This window comes from Rhipicephalus microplus, unplaced genomic scaffold, assembly GCF_043290135.1.
Source record: "Rhipicephalus microplus isolate Deutch F79 unplaced genomic scaffold, USDA_Rmic scaffold_25, whole genome shotgun sequence".
NCBI lineage: Eukaryota > Metazoa > Arthropoda > Arachnida > Ixodida > Ixodidae > Rhipicephalus > Rhipicephalus microplus.
In genome coordinates this window covers 3,927,984-3,949,158 of record NW_027464598.1, presented here as the reverse complement: position 1 = coordinate 3,949,158, position 21,175 = coordinate 3,927,984, and positions in this window count along the sequence as shown.

Below are 21,175 nucleotides of genomic sequence, written 5' to 3'. Positions count from 1 at the left end.
CTGAGGAAGTCGATGAGGCCTGGGTGGATATTAAAGCACGCCGTGAGGAGGCTGAAAGGCGAGAAGTAGAAGCTCGCGAACGTGAAGAAGCTGAAAGGCGAGAAGCTCGCGAACGTGAAGAAAGGCGAGAAGCTCGCGAACGTGAGGAGGCTGAAAGGCGCGAAGCTCGCGAAGAAGCTGAAAGGCGCGAAGCTCGCGAACGTGAAGAAGCTGAAAGGCGCGAACGTCGCGAGGAGGCCGAGAGACAGGAGCGCCTCGAGATGAAACGAATAGAATTGGCAATCCTACAGTGTTCGCAGGCGCCTAGCGCAGCTTCTCCGACGATTCAGGTCAGCGGTTTTAGAATTCGGGACCAACTGCCACCGTTCGTAGTAGGCGAGGACATGGCGAAGTATCTCGTCAAGTTTGAACACGTCTGTGAGCGAAACGCTTTGGAGCGGTCTCTTTGGGCGCAGAACCTGTTAGCTCTTCTTCCCGGCGAAGTGTCCGACGCATTAACTTGCTTGTCTAGGGAAGCGTTTGAGAGCTATGACGAGGTTAAGGAAGTGCTCTTGAGACGTTATAAGTTGTCACCCGAGGCTTTCAGGCAAAGGTTCCGGTATGCTAGAAAGGGGAATGAGTCACACGTTGACTTCGCGTTTCGTCTTAAAGCCGATTTGATTGAATGGCTCAAAGGCGAAGGTGTTTATGACGACCGCGATAAACTGGTGGAATGCGTTGCACTGGAGCAATTCTACCGCTGCATCGAGGAGGATGTCAAACTTTGGCTGCAGGACAAACTTGGTGAAGTACAGCTAAACAAGGCAGCAGAGTTAGCTGAGGAGTATTATACTCGCCGAAAGTTGCATAGCAGGGCAGTGCGCGTTGAAAAGGATGAAAGAAAGGAGGGCTTTTCAAAGAAACCTGATCAACGGAAACCCGCTCCGCACCGTAATTTCAAAAAGGACCCGTCTCTTACGAAGGACACTGTAGAGGAAGGGAAAACAGAAGCGGAAAAATCGAGTGAGGTTTCTAAACAACGCACTGATACCACACGGGCGTTTGAATCACGGAAGCCACTAATCTGCTACAACTGCAAAAAGGAAGGGCACATCGCGATAACCTGTAAGCAAAAGTTTGCTTTTGCAACAATTAGACAATCGGAAAAGAACATGCGGTTGTTGGAGCCGTATATCCAAGACATTAGTGTGAATGGGAAAGCGTGTCGAGCACTTAGAGACTCCGCGGCAACCATGGATGTTGTCCATCCTTCATTGGTGTCTCCAGACGACTTTACAGGAGAATGCGTGTGGATCAGGCAAGTCGCCGAGGAGCAGAGTGCTTGCTTACCAATCGCCACGGTTGCCATTGCAGGCCCGTTCGGTAAGCTTCGCACCGAAGCGGCTGTGTCTGCCGCGCTTCCCAATCGTTTTCCTTATCTCTTCTCCAACAACTCAGAGCAGCTTCTCAAAGAGCAGGGTAAATCGTTCTTCCCCAACTTAGCGTACATGGCCCTCACGCGATCGCAAGCGCGGAAGCTCTCGCAAGAGCTCGACCTTGTTCAAAGCGGTGAACTCTCAAGTGACCTTGTCGGCGGGTCGATGGAACCTCAGAGAGGAAACTTTCCGCGTGAGTCATGTGAGCAGTCGCGCGAGCGGCCCGTCGCCGGACCGACCAGCGCGGTTCCTGTGGAAAGGGGAGACGACATGGCGCCATTGGATCAGAGGGAGAGGGCTGCAACGCTCTCGCCTGTAGCGGAAAGTTGGAGTGAGCTGTCGAGGGTTGATCGAGAAACGCTCATTCGAGAGCAGCGTGAGGACCTCTCGATTAAAGCGCTAATGGAAAGCGTAAACTTAGAAAAAAAGAAAAAGAATGTTTTTTTTGTTGAGAAAGCGGGGCTTTTGTATCGGAGCTACACAAATGCGCAAGGTCGCAAGTATGAGCAGCTCTTAGTGCCACAAAAGTATCATCGCCAACTATTGGAATTGGCGCATGAAAACGCATGGGCAGGGCATCTCGGCATAAAAAAGAGCAAGGCTAGAGTTTCCCTTCAGTTTTTTTGGCCGAAATGCTGGAAGGATATCGAAGACTTTGTGCGCTCATGCGACACTTGTCAGAGAGCGGGGAAATCCACGGACAAGTGGAAGGCACCCATGAAGCTTGTGCCGATTATCACAGAACCTTTTCGGCGCCTAGTAATTGATATAGTCGGGCCATTGCCAGAGTCAAGGCAAGGTTGTCGGTACATCCTGACGGCTCTTTGTGTAGCCACAAAATTTCCGGAAGCGATACCCCTTAAGGAGCTCAATTCCCCTCAGGTCGTGGATGCGCTGCTATCTATTTTTGCACGCGTCGGATTTCCTTCTGAAATCCAATGCGACAATAGTAGTGTCTTCACCAGCTGCCTTACCTCTACCTTTATGGATAAATGTGGAATAAAAGTAGTGCACAGCTCGATCCATCACCCGCAATCTAATCCGGTAGAGCGTATGCATTCCGTTCTGAAACGGATACTGAGAGCTCTCTGCTATGAGCACAAATGCGACTGGGAAGCGTGTATTCCTCCCGCTGTGTTCGCTCTAAGATCAGCTCCTCATGAGAGCACTGGTTTTAGCCCTGCAGAACTTGTGTATGGCAGGAGTTTGAGAACACCATTGCAAATGCTACGCGAGTCCTGGGAGGGATTTGATGAGGACCCTAATGTAGTTGCGTATGTTCTAGACCTCCTTCAGAGGCTTGGAAAAACGAAAGATCTTGTGGAAAGCCACATGAAGGCTGCACAAGTATTGTCGAAGGAGTACTACGACAAATCGGCGAAGAAGCGCACATTTGAAGTTGGTAGTCAAGTAATGCTGCTGCGGCCGTCCAAAAAGAACAAGCTTGAGGTTCATTGGCAAGGGCCTGCCAAAGTAATATCGAAGCTTTCTGATACCAATTATGAAGTGAAATTCGGAAGGCGGCCGAACAAAATTTACCACAGTAACTTGATGAAACCATACGTTCAACGTCAAGCGGTCGTAAATCTGCTGTTGAATGCTGCAGAGGAAGAGGGAGAAGAAATTTTGAATTCTAGTGATGTAATCGAAGGGGGATCGGAGGTAATCTTGGAGCAGTTGAACCTAGAGCCTAGGTTAAGTGAAGTCCAGAAGGAGGACCTGAGAAGGATTGTTTCCGAGTTTCAAGACGTGTTTTCGGACCGTCCCGGAAACACGACGGTGATCGAGCACGATATCGAGCTAACTTGTGAGGAGCCAATCCGTATCAAGCCGTATCGTTGTTCCCCCGTGCAAAAGCAGATCATGAAAGAGGAGATCGATAAAATGCTGGAGTTGGGAGTCATAGTACCGGGCGAGAGTGACTATACATCCCCTCTAATATTGGTTCAGGTGCCAGGAAAAGATCCGAGGCCATGCATCGATTACCGGCGTCTTAACGCAATAACTCGAGACCAAACTTACCCGATACCCAACCTAGAGGGGAGGGTGGAAACTGTGTCACAGTCCAGCTATATTTCCACGTTAGACCTCGTGCGAGGGTATTGGCAAGTCCCCCTTACAGAGCGTGCCAGCCGCTATGCCACATTTGTTTCTCCATTTGGAACGTATCGCCCACTTAAGCTGAGCTTTGGATTGAAAAATGCACCCTTTTGTTTTTCAGGCTTAATGGACCGCGTTCTTAAAGGCCTCTCCGAGTTCGCTCTGCCGTATATTGACGATGTCGCCATCTTCTCCAACGACTGGGAAGAACATGTCGAGCATCTACGCGTCGTGCTGAACAGGTTGAGAAAGGCTGGCCTTACCGTGAAACCTACTAAATGTCACCTAGGGTGTGGCGAGGTGTCTTACCTGGGGCACGTTGTGGGGCGTGGCCGGCGTAGACCTTCAGAAATTAAGGTAGCCGCTGTCGTGAACTATCCACGACCAACCACAAAATCAGAGATAAGGGCATTCTTGGGCTTGGCTGGATACTATCAGCATTACGTGCAAAATTACTCTAGCATTGCCAGCCCCCTCATTGACGCGCTTCGAAAGTCCGAGCCGGTTAAAGTAGTATGGGACTCAGAAAAGGAGACTGCGTTTTGCCAGCTAAAACAGGCCCTAAGCGAAAAGCCTGTTCTCATGGCACCCGATTTCTCTAAGAGATTTGTGATTCAATGCGACGCGAGTGATCGCGGCATGGGAGCTGTATTGTGCCAGGAGGACAGTGCTGGTAACGAAAGGCCAGTTTTGTATTTAAGTCGAAAACTCAGCGGCAGGGAAGAGGCGTACAGTACCTCTGAAAAGGAATGCGCTTGCCTCGTGTGGGCGGTTCAAAAGCTAGCTTGTTATGTCTCCGGTTCGAGGTTTGTGGTTGAAACGGACCACTGTCCTCTAACCTGGTTAAATAACATGTCGCCTAAAAGTGGCCGGTTACTGAGGTGGAGCATGATACTCCAACAGCACAACTTTGACGTTCGCTACAAAAAAGGAAGGCTAAACGCTAATGCCGACGCATTGAGCCGTGCGTTTAGTTAGTACCTTCTCAACCTTTCGGTTTCTCGCTGGCGATTCGGGGCAAAATTTTGACCTCATCATGACCTGGGCTGAGCGCTCTCGTTCAGAGTGATCTCAAGGGGCCAACTTTATGTGGTATTCTAATCCGTTACGTTGTTGTACGTGGAAAAAAAATTGAGTTGTCATTTTAGGGGTCTTTTGACCCACATGTGCCTCTTGATGTAGAGGGAACAAAATTCCGATAAACACGTAGATAGGTATATGTTGTACTATACTTTGTCTGGTGTTCTGTCGGGTGACCGAGGGCACTTGCTTGTGTCGTGTGTTGTCTGTTGTCGAACCGTTCTTAGCAAGTTGCAGAACCATCGACAAGTGCTGAAACCGAAGATGGTCAGAAGAGACGAGCGAAGTTGGCCAGCAAGTTGTGGCGACAAGCTAGTGGAGCTGGGATCCGTCGTCAAAAGTGGAATGTCTTCCCGGACCAGTCTGGAGCTGTATTCTCCCCATGGCCCTGGAGGCGAACCTGGAGGGACCCGGCGAACCAGCGCACCTGACATCCGAGCCCCGTGGAAGCAGCTCGTCTTTCCGGTGCATTGTCTGGCGGCGGGGGTGCTGTTATGCCAGCGAGTCCTCGTCAAACGTCCGTGCCTCTGAAAAAGGCAATCTGGGTCAAGGCCAGTCCGCCTGGCGCGATCACCTCGACGGCGTGAACACGCGCGGCGCCCCTCTGGCCCATGTGCAGTGAGTCAGCTGCGCACGTGACAGCGAGCCGGCGGCCGCGTGTCTGGTGGTCTGACGCATGGCGCGGCGGCCCCCATTGGCGGAATCTGCCCTGACGACCAGCGGCGCTTCTGATTGGACATTTTGGTTGGACCCGGTGCAAATAAAAGAAGCCCTGCGGCGTGTCACGATCAGCGGTCTTAGGCGAAAGGCTGACCTATGTGTTAGAGAGGAGAGCTCGGCTCTTCGAGTCTCTGTCGGCCCCAGTGCCGAAATTGTAACGCCTCTGTATATATGCTGTACATAAACCTTGTTTAACTCACCGTCGTCTCGTCCGCTCGTCTTATCGGCTCTGCGCAGAAGCAGTCGTGAGCTGATAAACATACGCTACGCAACAGTGGTTGGCAGCTGCGGGATCGGCCGGCGTCAGCGACATCGATGCGGTGAGTGCCTGATGTTTTCCCCTCAGTTCACCAGACTACTCTAGCTCAGGTTGTAGTAGTTTATAGAAGGGCTGTGTGAAGCATTAGAGTGAGCTTTGATCGTTTCAAGCAAAGTCGAAGTGCTTTGAAACCAAAGTTAATGCGGAGGGGGTAAACACGGGAGAGTGAAAAATTGCTTGCGCGTCTTGCTAGTTGACTTATAGTGGGTACGGCAAGTAAATTGTTAACAGGGGCAAACAGCAAGAGGCTAGTGTGAACGATGGAGGACCTTAAAGTGAAGGAACTCATCGAAATTTGTGAGGAACTCGGCATTACTTTGGGCCGTGCGAAACGAAAGCAAGCGATCCTTGAGATCATGAAGGATGAGGGAGTGTCGGCTGAGGAAGTCGATGAGGCCTGGGTGGATATTAAAGCACGCCGTGAGGAGGCTGAAAGGCGAGAAGCAGAAGCTCGCGAACGTGAAGAAGCTGAAAGGCGAGAAGCTCGCGAACGTGAAGAAAGGCGAGAAGCTCGCGAACGTGAGGAGGCTGAAAGGCGCGAAGCTCGCGAAGAAGCTGAAAGGCGCGAAGCTCGCGAACGTGAAGAAGCTGAAAGGCGCGAACGTCGCGGGGAGGCCGAGAGACAGGAGCGCCTCGAGATGAAACGAATAGAATTGGCAATCCTACAGTGTTCGCAGGCGCCTAGCGCAGCTTCTCCGACGATTCAGGTCAGCGGTTTTAGAATTCGGGACCAACTGCCACCGTTCGTAGTAGGCGAGGACATGGCGAAGTATCTCGTCAAGCTTGAACACGTCTGTGAGCGAAACGCTTTGGAGCGGTCTCTTTGGGCGCAGAACCTGTTAGCTCTTCTTCCCGGCGAAGTGTCCGACGCATTAACTTGCTTGTCTAGGGAAGCGTTTGAGAGCTATGACGAGGTTAAGGAAGTGCTCTTGAGACGTTATAAGTTGTCACCCGAGGCTTTCAGGCAAAGGTTCCGGTATGCTAGAAAGGGGAATGAGTCACACGTTGACTTCGCGTTTCGTCTTAAAGCCGATTTGATTGAATGGCTCAAAGGCGAAGGTGTTTATGACGACCGCGATAAACTGGTGGAATGCGTTGCACTGGAGCAATTCTACCGCTGCATCGAGGAGGATGTCAAACTTTGGCTGCAGGACAAACTTGGTGAAGTACAGCTAAACAAGGCAGCAGAGTTAGCTGAGGAGTATTATACTCGCCGAAAGTTGCATAGCAGGGCAGTGCGCGTTGAAAAGGATGAAAGAAAGGAGGGCTTTTCAAAGAAACCTGATCAACGGAAACCCGCTCCGCACCGTAATTTCAAAAAGGACCCGTCTCTTACGAAGGACACTGTAGAGGAAGGGAAAACAGAAGCGGAAAAATCGAGTGAGGTTTCTAAACAACGCACTGATACCACACGGGCGTTTGAATCACGGAAGCCACTAATCTGCTACAACTGCAAAAAGGAAGGGCACATCGCGATAACCTGTAAGCAAAAGTTTGCTTTTGCAACAATTAGAGAATCGGAAAAGAACATGCGGTTGTTGGAGCCGTATATCCAAGACATTAGTGTGAATGGGAAAGCGTGTCGAGCACTTAGAGACTCCGCGGCAACCATGGATGTTGTCCATCCTTCATTGGTGTCTCCAGACGACTTTACAGGAGAATGCGTGTGGATCAGGCAAGTCGCCGAGGAGCAGAGTGCTTGCTTACCAATCGCCACGGTTGCCATTGCAGGCCCGTTCGGTAAGCTTCGCACCGAAGCGGCTGTGTCTGCCGCGCTTCCCAATCGTTTTCCTTATCTCTTCTCCAACAACTCAGAGCAGCTTCTCAAAGAGCAGGGTAAATCGTTCTTCCCCAACTTAGCGTACATGGCCCTCACGCGATCGCAAGCGCCGAAGCTCTCGCAAGAGCTCGACCTTGTTCAAAGCGGTGAACTCTCAAGTGACCTTGTCGGCGGGTCGACGGAACCTCAGAGAGGAAACTTTCCGCGTGAGTCATGTGAGCAGTCGCGCGAGCGGCCCGTCGCCGGACCGACCAGCGCGGTTCCTGTGGAAAGGGGAGACGACATGGCGCCATTGGATCAGAGGGAGAGGGCTGCAACGCTCTCGCCTGTAGCGGAAAGTTGGAGTGAGCTGTCGAGGGTTGATCGAGAAACGCTCATTCGAGAGCAGCGTGAGGACCTCTCGATTAAAGCGCTAATGGAAAGCGTAAACTTAGAAAAAAAGAAAAAGAATGTTTCTTTTTTTGAGAAAGCGGGGCTTTTGTATCGGAGCTACACAAATGCGCAAGGTCGCAAGTATGAGCAGCTCTTAGTGCCACAAAAGTATCATCGCCAACTATTGGAATTGGCGCATGAAAACGCATGGGCAGGGCATCTCGGCATAAAAAAGAGCAAGGCTAGAGTTTCCCTTCAGTTTTTTTGGCCGAAATGCTGGAAGGATATCGAAGACTTTGTGCGCTCATGCGACACTTGTCAGAGAGCGGGGAAATCCACGGACAAGTGGAAGGCACCCATGAAGCTTGTGCCGATTATCACAGAACCTTTTCGGCGCCTAGTAATTGATATAGTCGGACCATTGCCAGAGTCAAGGCAAGGTTGTCGGTACATCCTGACGGCTCTTTGTGTAGCCACAAAATTTCCGGAAGCGATACCCCTTAAGGAGCTCAATTCCCCTCAGGTCGTGGATGCGCTGCTATCTATTTTTGCACGCGTCGGATTTCCTTCTGAAATCCAATGCGACAATGGTAGTGTCTTCACCAGCTGCCTTACCTCTACCTTTATGGATAAATGTGGAATAAAAGTAGTGCACAGCTCGATCCATCACCCGCAATCTAATCCGGTAGAGCGTATGCATTCCGTTCTGAAACGGATACTGAGAGCTCTCTGCTATGAGCACAAATGCGACTGGGAAGCGTGTATTCCTCCCGCTATGTTCGCTCTAAGATCAGCTCCTCATGAGAGCACTGGTTTTAGCCCTGCAGAACTTGTGTATGGCAGGAGTTTGAGAACACCATTGCAAATGCTACGCGAGTCCTGGGAGGGATTTGATGAGGACCCTAATGTAGTTGCGTATGTTCTAGACCTCCTTCAGAGGCTTGGAAAAACGAAAGATCTTGTGGAAAGCCACATGAAGGCTGCACAAGTATTGTCGAAGGAGTACTACGACAAATCGGCGAAGAAGCGCACATTTGAAGTTGGTAGTCAAGTAATGCTGCTGCGGCCGTCCAAAAAGAACAAGCTTGAGGTTCATTGGGAAGGGCCTGCCAAAGTAATATCGAAGCTTTCTGATACCAATTATGAAGTGAAATTCGGAAGGCGGCCGAACAAAATTTACCACAGTAACTTGATGAAACCATACGTTCAACGTCAAGCGGTCGTAAATCTGCTGTTGAATGCTGCAGAGGAAGAGGGAGAAGAAATTTTGAATTCTAGTGATGTAATCGAAGGGGGATCGGAGGTAATCTTGGAGCAGTTGAACCTAGAGCCTAGGTTAAGTGAAGTCCAGAAGGAGGACCTGAGAAGGATTGTTTCCGAGTTTCAAGACGTGTTTTCGGACCGTCCCGGAAACACGACGGTGATCGAGCACGATATCGAGCTAACTTGTGAGGAGCCAATCCGTAGCAAGCCGTATCGTTGTTCCCCCGTGCAAAAGCAGATCATGAAAGAGGAGATCGATAAAATGCTGGAGTTGGGAGTCATAGTACCGGGCGAGAGTGACTATACATCCCCTCTAATATTGGTTCAGGTGCCAGGAAAAGATCCGAGGCCATGCATCGATTACCGGCGTCTTAACGCAATAACTCGAGACCAAACTTACCCGATACCCAACCTAGAGGAGAGGGTGGAAACTGTGTCACAGTCCAGCTATATTTCCACGTTAGACCTCGTGCGAGGGTATTGGCAAGTCCCCCTTACAGAGCGTGCCAGCCGCTATGCCACATTTGTTTCTCCATTTGGAACGTATCGCCCACTTAAGCTGAGCTTTGGATTGAAAAATGCACCCTTTTGTTTTTCAGGCTTAATGGACCGCGTTCTTAAAGGCCTCTCCGAGTTCGCTCTGCCGTATATTGACGATGTCGCCATCTTCTCCAACGACTGGGAAGAACATGTCGAGCATCTACGCGTCGTGCTGAACAGGTTGAGAAAGGCTGGCCTTACCGTGAAACCTACTAAATGTCACCTAGGGTGTGGCGAGGTGTCTTACCTGGGGCACGTTGTGGGGCGTGGCCGGCGTAGACCTTCAGAAATTAAGGTAGCCGCTGTCGTGAACTATCCACGACCAACCACAAAATCAGAGATAAGGGCATTCTTGGGCTTGGCTGGATACTATCAGCATTACGTGCAAAATTACTCTAGCATTGCCAGCCCCCTCATTGACGCGCTTCGAAAGTCCGAGCCGGTTAAAGTAGCATGGGACTCAGAAAAGGAGACTGCGTTTTGCCAGCTAAAACAGGCCCTAAGCGAAAAGCCTGTTCTCATGGCACCCGATTTCTCTAAGAGATTTGTGATTCAATGCGACGCGAGTGATCGCGGCATGGGAGCTGTATTGTGCCAGGAGGACAGTGCTGGTAACGAAAGGCCAGTTTTGTATTTAAGTCGAAAACTCAGCGGCAGGGAAGAGGCGTACAGTACCTCTGAAAAGGAATGCGCTTGCCTCGTGTGGGCGGTTCAAAAGCTAGCTTGTTATGTCTCCGGTTCGAGGTTTGTGGTTGAAACGGACCACTGTCCTCTAACCTGGTTAAATAACATGTCGCCTAAAAGTGGCCGGTTACTGAGGTGGAGCATGATACTCCAACAGCACAACTTTGACGTTCGCTACAAAAAAGGAAGGCTAAACGCTAATGCCGACGCATTGAGCCGTGCGTTTAGTTAGTACCTTCTCAACCTTTCGGTTTCTCGCTGGCGATTCGGGGCAAAATTTTGACCTCATCATGACCTGGGCTGAGCGCTCTCGTTCAGAGTGATCTCAAGGGGCCAACTTTATGTGGTATTCTAATCCGTTACGTTGTTGTACGTGGAAAAAAAATTGAGTTGTCATTTTAGGGGTCTTTTGACCCACATGTGCCTCTTGATGTAGAGGGAACAAAATTCCGATAAACACGTAGATAGGTATATGTTGTACTATACTTTGTCTGGTGTTCTGTCGGGTGACCGGGGGCACTTGCTTGTGTCGTGTGTTGTCTGTTGTCGAACCGTTCTTAGCAAGTTGCAGAACCATCGACAAGTGCTGAAACCGAAGATGGTCAGAAGAGACGAGCGAAGTTGGCCAGCAAGTTGTGGCGACAAGCTAGTGGAGCTGGGATCCGTCGTCAAAAGTGGAATGTCTTCCCGGACCAGTCTGGAGCTGTATTCTCCCCATGGCCCTGGAGGCGAACCTGGAGGGACCCGGCGAACGAGCGCACCTGACATCCGAGCCCCGTGGAAGCAGCTCGTCTTTCCGGTGCATTGTCTGGCGGCGGGGGTGCTGTTATGCCAGCGAGTCCTCGTCAAACGTCCGTGCCTCTGAAAAAGGCAATCTGGGTCAAGGCCAGTCCGCCTGGCGCGATCACCTCGACGGCGTGAACACGCGCGGCGCCCCTCTGGCCCATGTGCAGTGAGTCAGCTGCGCACGTGACAGCGAGCCGGCGGCCGCGTGTCTGGTGGTCTGACGCATGGCGCGGCGGCCCCCATTGGCGGAATCTGCCCTGACGACCAGCGGCGCTTCTGATTGGACATTTTGGTTGGACCCGGTGCAAATAAAAGAAGCCCTGCGGCGTGTCGCGATCAGCGGTCTTAGGCGAAAGGCTGACCTATGTGTTAGAGAGGAGAGCTCGGCTCTTCGAGTCTCTGTCGGCCCCAGTGCCGAAATTGTAACGCCTCTGTATATATGCTGTACATAAACCTTGTTTAACTCACCGTCGTCTCGTCCGCTCGTCTTATCGGCTCTGCGCAGAAGCAGTCGTGAGCTGATAAACATACGCTACGCAACAGTGGTTGGCAGCTGCGGGATCGGCCGGCGTCAGCGACATCGATGCGGTGAGTGCCTGATGTTTTCCCCTCAGTTCACCAGACTACTCTAGCTCAGGTTGTAGTAGTTTATAGAAGGGCTGTGTGAAGCATTAGAGTGAGCTTTGATCGTTTCAAGCAAAGTCGAAGTGCTTTGAAACCAAAGTTAATGCGGAGGGGGTAAACACGGGAGAGTGAAAAATTGCTTGCGCGTCTTGCTAGTTGACTTATAGTGGGTACGGCAAGTAAATTGTTAACAGGGGCAAACAGCAAGAGGCTAGTGTGAACGATGGAGGACCTTAAAGTGAAGGAACTCATCGAAATTTGTGAGGAACTCGGCATTACTTTGGGCCGTGCGAAACGAAAGCAAGCGATCCTTGAGATCATGAAGGATGAGGGAGTGTCGGCTGAGGAAGTCGATGAGGCCTGGGTGGATATTAAAGCACGCCGTGAGGAGGCTGAAAGGCGAGAAGTAGAAGCTCGCGAACGTGAAGAAGCTGAAAGGCGAGAAGCTCGCGAACGTGAAGGCGAGAAGCTCGCGAACGTGAGGAGGCTGAAAGGCGCGAAGCTCGCGAAGAAGCTGAAAGGCGCGAAGCTCGCGAACGTGAAGAAGCTGAAAGGCGCGAACGTCGCGAGGAGGCCGAGAGACAGGAGCGCCTCGAGATGAAACGAATAGAATTGGCAATCCTACAGTGTTCGCAGGCGCCTAGCGCAGCTTCTCCGACGATTCAGGTCAGCGGTTTTAGAATTCGGGACCAACTGCCACCGTTCGTAGTAGGCGAGGACATGGCGAAGTATCTCGTCAAGTTTGAACACGTCTGTGAGCGAAACGCTTTGGAGCGGTCTCTTTGGGCGCAGAACCTGTTAGCTCTTCTTCCCGGCGAAGTGTCCGACGCATTAACTTGCTTGTCTAGGGAAGCGTTTGAGAGCTATGACGAGGTTAAGGAAGTGCTCTTGAGACGTTATAAGTTGTCACCCGAGGCTTTCAGGCAAAGGTTCCGGTATGCTAGAAAGGGGAATGAGTCACACGTTGACTTCGCGTTTCGTCTTAAAGCCGATTTGATTGAATGGCTCAAAGGCGAAGGTGTTTATGACGACCGCGATAAACTGGTGGAATGCGTTGCACTGGAGCAATTCTACCGCTGCATCGAGGAGGATGTCAAACTTTGGCTGCAGGACAAACTTGGTGAAGTACAGCTAAACAAGGCAGCAGAGTTAGCTGAGGAGTATTATACTCGCCGAAAGTTGCATAGCAGGGCAGTGCGCGTTGAAAAGGATGAAAGAAAGGAGGGCTTTTCAAAGAAACCTGATCAACGGAAACCCGCTCCGCACCGTAATTTCAAAAAGGACCCGTCTCTTACGAAGGACACTGTAGAGGAAGGGAAAACAGAAGCGGAAAAATCGAGTGAGGTTTCTAAACAACGCACTGATACCACACGGGCGTTTGAATCACGGAAGCCACTAATCTGCTACAACTGCAAAAAGGAAGGGCACATCGCGATAACCTGTAAGCAAAAGTTTGCTTTTGCAACAATTAGAGAATCGGAAAAGAACATGCGGTTGTTGGAGCCGTATATCCAAGACATTAGTGTGAATGGGAAAGCGTGTCGAGCACTTAGAGACTCCGCGGCAACCATGGATGTTGTCCATCCTTCATTGGTGTCTCCAGACGACTTTACAGGAGAATGCGTGTGGATCAGGCAAGTCGCCGAGGAGCAGAGTGCTTGCTTACCAATCGCCACGGTTGCCATTGCAGGCCCGTTCGGTAAGCTTCGCACCGAAGCGGCTGTGTCTGCCGCGCTTCCCAATCGTTTTCCTTATCTCTTCTCCAACAACTCAGAGCAGCTTCTCAAAGAGCAGGGTAAATCGTTCTTCCCCAACTTAGCGTACATGGCCCTCACGCGATCGCAAGCGCCGAAGCTCTCGCAAGAGCTCGACCTTGTTCAAAGCGGTGAACTCTCAAGTGACCTTGTCGGCGGGTCGACGGAACCTCAGAGAGGAAACTTTCCGCGTGAGTCATGTGAGCAGTCGCGCGAGCGGCCCGTCGCCGGACCGACCAGCGCGGTTCCTGTGGAAAGGGGAGACGACATGGCGCCATTGGATCAGAGGGAGAGGGCTGCAACGCTCTCGCCTGTAGCGGAAAGTTGGAGTGAGCTGTCGAGGGTTGATCGAGAAACGCTCATTCGAGAGCAGCGTGAGGACCTCTCGATTAAAGCGCTAATGGAAAGCGTAAACTTAGAAAAAAAGAAAAAGAATGTTTCTTTTTTTGAGAAAGCGGGGCTTTTGTATCGGAGCTACACAAATGCGCAAGGTCGCAAGTATGAGCAGCTCTTAGTGCCACAAAAGTATCATCGCCAACTATTGGAATTGGCGCATGAAAACGCATGGGCAGGGCATCTCGGCATAAAAAAGAGCAAGGCTAGAGTTTCCCTTCAGTTTTTTTGGCCGAAATGCTGGAAGGATATCGAAGACTTTGTGCGCTCATGCGACACTTGTCAGAGAGCGGGGAAATCCACGGACAAGTGGAAGGCACCCATGAAGCTTGTGCCGATTATCACAGAACCTTTTCGGCGCCTAGTAATTGATATAGTCGGACCATTGCCAGAGTCAAGGCAAGGTTGTCGGTACATCCTGACGGCTCTTTGTCTAGCCACAAAATTTCCGGAAGCGATACCCCTTAAGGAGCTCAATTCCCCTCAGGTCGTGGATGCGCTGCTATCTATTTTTGCACGCGTCGGATTTCCTTCTGAAATCCAATGCGACAATGGTAGTGTCTTCATCAGCTGCCTTACCTCTACCTTTATGGATAAATGTGGAATAAAAGTAGTGCACAGCTCGATCCATCACCCGCAATCTAATCCGGTAGAGCGTATGCATTCCGTTCTGAAACGGATACTGAGAGCTCTCTGCTATGAGCACAAATGCGACTGGGAAGCGTGTATTCCTCCCGCTATGTTCGCTCTAAGATCAGCTCCTCATGAGAGCACTGGTTTTAGCCCTGCAGAACTTGTGTATGGCAGGAGTTTGAGAACACCATTGCAAATGCTACGCGAGTCCTGGGAGGGATTTGATGAGGACCCTAATGTAGTTGCGTATGTTCTAGACCTCCTTCAGAGGCTTGGAAAAACGAAAGATCTTGTGGAAAGCCACATGAAGGCTGCACAAGTATTGTCGAAGGAGTACTACGACAAATCGGCGAAGAAGCGCACATTTGAAGTTGGTAGTCAAGTAATGCTGCTGCGGCCGTCCAAAAAGAACAAGCTTGAGGTTCATTGGGAAGGGCCTGCCAAAGTAATATCGAAGCTTTCTGATACCAATTATGAAGTGAAATTCGGAAGGCGGCCGAACAAAATTTACCACAGTAACTTGATGAAACCATACGTTCAACGTCAAGCGGTCGTAAATCTGCTGTTGAATGCTGCAGAGGAAGAGGGAGAAGAAATTTTGAATTCTAGTGATGTAATCGAAGGGGGATCGGAGGTAATCTTGGAGCAGTTGAACCTAGAGCCTAGGTTAAGTGAAGTCCAGAAGGAGGACCTGAGAAGGATTGTTTCCGAGTTTCAAGACGTGTTTTCGGACCGTCCCGGAAACACGACGGTGATCGAGCACGATATCGAGCTAACTTGTGAGGAGCCAATCCGTAGCAAGCCGTATCGTTGTTCCCCCGTGCAAAAGCAGATCATGAAAGAGGAGATCGATAAAATGCTGGAGTTGGGAGTCATAGTACCGGGCGAGAGTGACTATACATCCCCTCTAATATTGGTTCAGGTGCCAGGAAAAGATCCGAGGCCATGCATCGATTACCGGCGTCTTAACGCAATAACTCGAGACCAAACTTACCCGATACCCAACCTAGAGGAGAGGGTGGAAACTGTGTCACAGTCCAGCTATATTTCCACGTTAGACCTCGTGCGAGGGTATTGGCAAGTCCCCCTTACAGAGCGTGCCAGCCGCTATGCCACATTTGTTTCTCCATTTGGAACGTATCGCCCACTTAAGCTGAGCTTTGGATTGAAAAATGCACCCTTTTGTTTTTCAGGCTTAATGGACCGCGTTCTTAAAGGCCTCTCCGAGTTCGCTCTGCCGTATATTGACGATGTCGCCATCTTCTCCAACGACTGGGAAGAACATGTCGAGCATCTACGCGTCGTGCTGAACAGGTTGAGAAAGGCTGGCCTTACCGTGAAACCTACTAAATGTCACCTAGGGTGTGGCGAGGTGTCTTACCTGGGGCACGTTGTGGGGCGTGGCCGGCGTAGACCTTCAGAAATTAAGGTAGCCGCTGTCGTGAACTATCCACGACCAACCACAAAATCAGAGATAAGGGCATTCTTGGGCTTGGCTGGATACTATCAGCATTACGTGCAAAATTACTCTAGCATTGCCAGCCCCCTCATTGACGCGCTTCGAAAGTCCGAGCCGGTTAAAGTAGCATGGGACTCAGAAAAGGAGACTGCGTTTTGCCAGCTAAAACAGGCCCTAAGCGAAAAGCCTGTTCTCATGGCACCCGATTTCTCTAAGAGATTTGTGATTCAATGCGACGCGAGTGATCGCGGCATGGGAGCTGTATTGTGCCAGGAGGACAGTGCTGGTAACGAAAGGCCAGTTTTGTATTTAAGTCGAAAACTCAGCGGCAGGGAAGAGGCGTACAGTACCTCTGAAAAGGAATGCGCTTGCCTCGTGTGGGCGGTTCAAAAGCTAGCTTGTTATGTCTCCGGTTCGAGGTTTGTGGTTGAAACGGACCACTGTCCTCTAACCTGGTTAAATAACATGTCGCCTAAAAGTGGCCGGTTACTGAGGTGGAGCATGATACTCCAACAGCACAACTTTGACGTTCGCTACAAAAAAGGAAGGCTAAACGCTAATGCCGACGCATTGAGCCGTGCGTTTAGTTAGTACCTTCTCAACCTTTCGGTTTCTCGCTGGCGATTCGGGGCAAAATTTTGACCTCATCATGACCTGGGCTGAGCGCTCTCGTTCAGAGTGATCTCAAGGGGCCAACTTTATGTGGTATTCTAATCCGTTACGTTGTTGTACGTGGAAAAAAAATTGAGTTGTCATTTTAGGGGTCTTTTGACCCACATGTGCCTCTTGATGTAGAGGGAACAAAATTCCGATAAACACGTAGATAGGTATATGTTGTACTATACTTTGTCTGGTGTTCTGTCGGGTGACCGGGGGCACTTGCTTGTGTCGTGTGTTGTCTGTTGTCGAACCGTTCTTAGCAAGTTGCAGAACCATCGACAAGTGCTGAAACCGAAGATGGTCAGAAGAGACGAGCGAAGTTGGCCAGCAAGTTGTGGCGACAAGCTAGTGGAGCTGGGATCCGTCGTCAAAAGTGGAATGTCTTCCCGGACCAGTCTGGAGCTGTATTCTCCCCATGGCCCTGGAGGCGAACCTGGAGGGACCCGGCGAACGAGCGCACCTGACATCCGAGCCCCGTGGAAGCAGCTCGTCTTTCCGGTGCATTGTCTGGCGGCGGGGGTGCTGTTATGCCAGCGAGTCCTCGTCAAACGTCCGTGCCTCTGAAAAAGGCAATCTGGGTCAAGGCCAGTCCGCCTGGCGCGATCACCTCGACGGCGTGAACACGCGCGGCGCCCCTCTGGCCCATGTGCAGTGAGTCAGCTGCGCACGTGACAGCGAGCCGGCGGCCGCGTGTCTGGTGGTCTGACGCATGGCGCGGCGGCCCCCATTGGCGGAATCTGCCCTGACGACCAGCGGCGCTTCTGATTGGACATTTTGGTTGGACCCGGTGCAAATAAAAGAAGCCCTGCGGCGTGTCGCGATCAGCGGTCTTAGGCGAAAGGCTGACCTATGTGTTAGAGAGGAGAGCTCGGCTCTTCGAGTCTCTGTCGGCCCCAGTGCCGAAATTGTAACGCCTCTGTATATATGCTGTACATAAACCTTGTTTAACTCACCGTCGTCTCGTCCGCTCGTCTTATCGGCTCTGCGCAGAAGCAGTCGTGAGCTGATAAACATACGCTACGCAACAGTGGTTGGCAGCTGCGGGATCGGCCGGCGTCAGCGACATCGATGCGGTGAGTGCCTGATGTTTTCCCCTCAGTTCACCAGACTACTCTAGCTCAGGTTGTAGTAGTTTATAGAAGGGCTGTGTGAAGCATTAGAGTGAGCTTTGATCGTTTCAAGCAAAGTCGAAGTGCTTTGAAACCAAAGTTAATGCGGAGGGGGTAAACACGGGAGAGTGAAAAATTGCTTGCGCGTCTTGCTAGTTGACTTATAGTGGGTACGGCAAGTAAATTGTTAACAGGGGCAAACAGCAAGAGGCTAGTGTGAACGATGGAGGACCTTAAAGTGAAGGAACTCATCGAAATTTGTGAGGAACTCGGCATTACTTTGGGCCGTGCGAAACGAAAGCAAGCGATCCTTGAGATCATGAAGGATGAGGGAGTGTCGGCTGAGGAAGTCGATGAGGCCTGGGTGGATATTAAAGCACGCCGTGAGGAGGCTGAAAGGCGAGAAGTAGAAGCTCGCGAACGTGAAGAAGCTGAAAGGCGAGAAGCTCGCGAACGTGAAGAAAGGCGAGAAGCTCGCGAACGTGAGGAGGCTGAAAGGCGCGAAGCTCGCGAAGAAGCTGAAAGGCGCGAAGCTCGCGAACGTGAAGAAGCTGAAAGGCGCGAACGTCGCGAGGAGGCCGAGAGACAGGAGCGCCTCGAGATGAAACGAATAGAATTGGCAATCCTACAGTGTTCGCAGGCGCCTAGCGCAGCTTCTCCGACGATTCAGGTCAGCGGTTTTAGAATTCGGGACCAACTGCCACCGTTCGTAGTAGGCGAGGACATGGCGAAGTATCTCGTCAAGTTTGAACACGTCTGTGAGCGAAACGCTTTGGAGCGGTCTCTTTGGGCGCAGAACCTGTTAGCTCTTCTTCCCGGCGAAGTGTCCGACGCATTAACTTGCTTGTATAGGGAAGCGTTTGAGAGCTATGACGAGGTTAAGGAAGTGCTCTTGAGACGTTATAAGTTGTCACCCGAGGCTTTCAGGCAAAGGTTCCGGTATGCTAGAAAGGGGAATGAGTCACACGTTGACTTCGCGTTTCGTCTTAAAGCCGATTTGATTGAATGGCTCAAAGGCGAAGGTGTTTATGACGACCGCGATAAACTGGTGGAATGCGTTGCACTGGAGCAATTCTACCGCTGCATCGAGGAGGATGTCAAACTTTGGCTGCAGGACAAACTTGGTGAAGTACAGCTAAACAAGGCAGCAGAGTTAGCTGAGGAGTATTATACTCGCCGAAAGTTGCATAGCAGGGCAGTGCGCGTTGAAAAGGATGAAAGAAAGGAGGGCTTTTCAAAGAAACCTGATCAACGGAAACCCGCTCCGCACCGTAATTTCAAAAAGGACCCGTCTCTTACGAAGGACACTGTAGAGGAAGGGAAAACAGAAGCGGAAAAATCGAGTGAGGTTTCTAAACAACGCACTGATACCACACGGGCGTTTGAATCACGGAAGCCACTAATCTGCTACAACTGCAAAAAGGAAGGGCACATCGCGATAACCTGTAAGCAAAAGTTTGCTTTTGCAACAATTAGAGAATCGGAAAAGAACATGCGGTTGTTGGAGCCGTATATCCAAGACATTAGTGTGAATGGGAAAGCGTGTCGAGCACTTAGAGACTCCGCGGCAACCATGGATGTTGTCCATCCTTCATTGGTGTCTCCAGACGACTTTACAGGAGAATGCGTGTGGATCAGGCAAGTCGCCGAGGAGCAGAGTGCTTGCTTACCAATCGCCACGGTTGCCATTGCAGGCCCGTTCGGTAAGCTTCGCACCGAAGCGGCTGTGTCTGCCGCGCTTCCCAATCGTTTTCCTTATCTCTTCTCCAACAACTCAGAGCAGCTTCTCAAAGAGCAGGGTAAATTGTTCTTCCCCAACTTAGCGTACATGGCCCTCACGCGATCGCAAGCGCGGAAGCTCTCGCAAGAGCTCGACCTTGTTCAAAGCGGTGAACTCTCAAGTGACCTTGTCGGCGGGTCGACGGAACCTCAGAGAGGAAACTTTCCGCGTGAGTCATGTGAGCAGTCGCGCGAGCGGCCCGTCGCCGGACCGACCAGCGCGGTTCCTGTGGAAAGGGGAGACGACATGGCGCCATTGGATCAGAGGGAGAGGGCTGCAACGCTCTCGCCTGTAGCGGAAAGTTGGAGTGAGCTGTCGAGGGTTGATCGAGAAACGCTCATTCGAGAGCAGCGTGAGGACCTCTCGATTAAAGCGCTAATGGAAAGCGTAAACTTAGAAAAAAAGAAAAAGAATGTTTCTTTTTTTGAGAAAGCGGGGCTTTTGTATCGGAGCTACACAAATGCGCAAGGTCGCAAGTATGAGCAGCTCTTAGTGCCACAAAAGTATCATCGCCAACTATTGAAATTGGCGCATGAAAACGCATGGGCAGGGCATCTCGGCATAAAAAAGAGCAAGGCTAGAGTTTCCCTTCAGTTTTTTTGGCCGAAATGCTGGAAGGATATCGAAGACTTTGTGCGCTCATGCGACACTTGTCAGAGAGCGGGGAAATCCACGGACAAGTGGAAGGCACCCATGAAGCTTGTGCCGATTATCACAGAACCTTTTCGGCGCCTAGTAATTGATATAGTCGGGCCATTGCCAGAGTCAAGGCAAGGTTTTCGGTACATCCTGACGGCTCTTTGTGTAGCCACAAAATTTCCGGAAGCGATACCCCTTAAGGAGCTCAATTCCCCTCAGGTCGTGGATGCGCTGCTATCTATTTTTGCACGCGTCGGATTTCCTTCTGAAATCCAATGCGACAATGGTAGTGTCTTCACCAGCTGCCTTACCTCTACCTTTATGGATAAATGTGGAATAAAAGTAGTGCACAGCTCGATCCATCACCCGCAATCTAATGCGGTAGAGCGTATGCATTCCGTTCTGAAACGGATACTGAGAGCTCTCTGCTATGAGCACAAATGCGACTGGGAAGCGTGTATTCCTCCCGCTATGTTCGCTCTAAGATCAGCTCCTCATGAGAGCACTGGTTTTAGCCCTGCAGAACTTGTGTATGGCAGGAGTTTGAGAACACCATTGCAAATGCTACGCGAGTCCTGGGAGGGATTTGATGAGGACCCTAATGTAGTTGCGTATGTTCTAGACCTCCTTCAGAGGCTTGGAAAAACGAAAGATCTTGTGGAAAGCCACATGAAGGCTGCACAAGTATTGTCGAAGGAGTACTACGACAAATCGGCGAAGAAGCGCACATTTGAAGTTGGTAGTCAAGTAATGCTGCTGCGGCCGTCCAAAAAGAACAAGCTTGAGGTTCATTGGGAAGGGCCTGCCAAAGTAATATCGAAGCTTTCTGATACCAATTATGAAGTGAAATTCGGAAGGCGGCCGAACAAAATTTACCACAGTAACTTGATGAAACCATACGTTCAACGTCAAGCGGTCGTAAATCTGCTGTTGAATGCTGCAGAGGAAGAGGGAGAAGAAATTTTGAATTCTAGTGATGTAATCGAAGGGGGATCGGAGGTAATCTTGGAGCAGTTGAACCTAGAGCCTAGGTTAAGTGAAGTCCAGAAGGAGGACCTGAGAAGG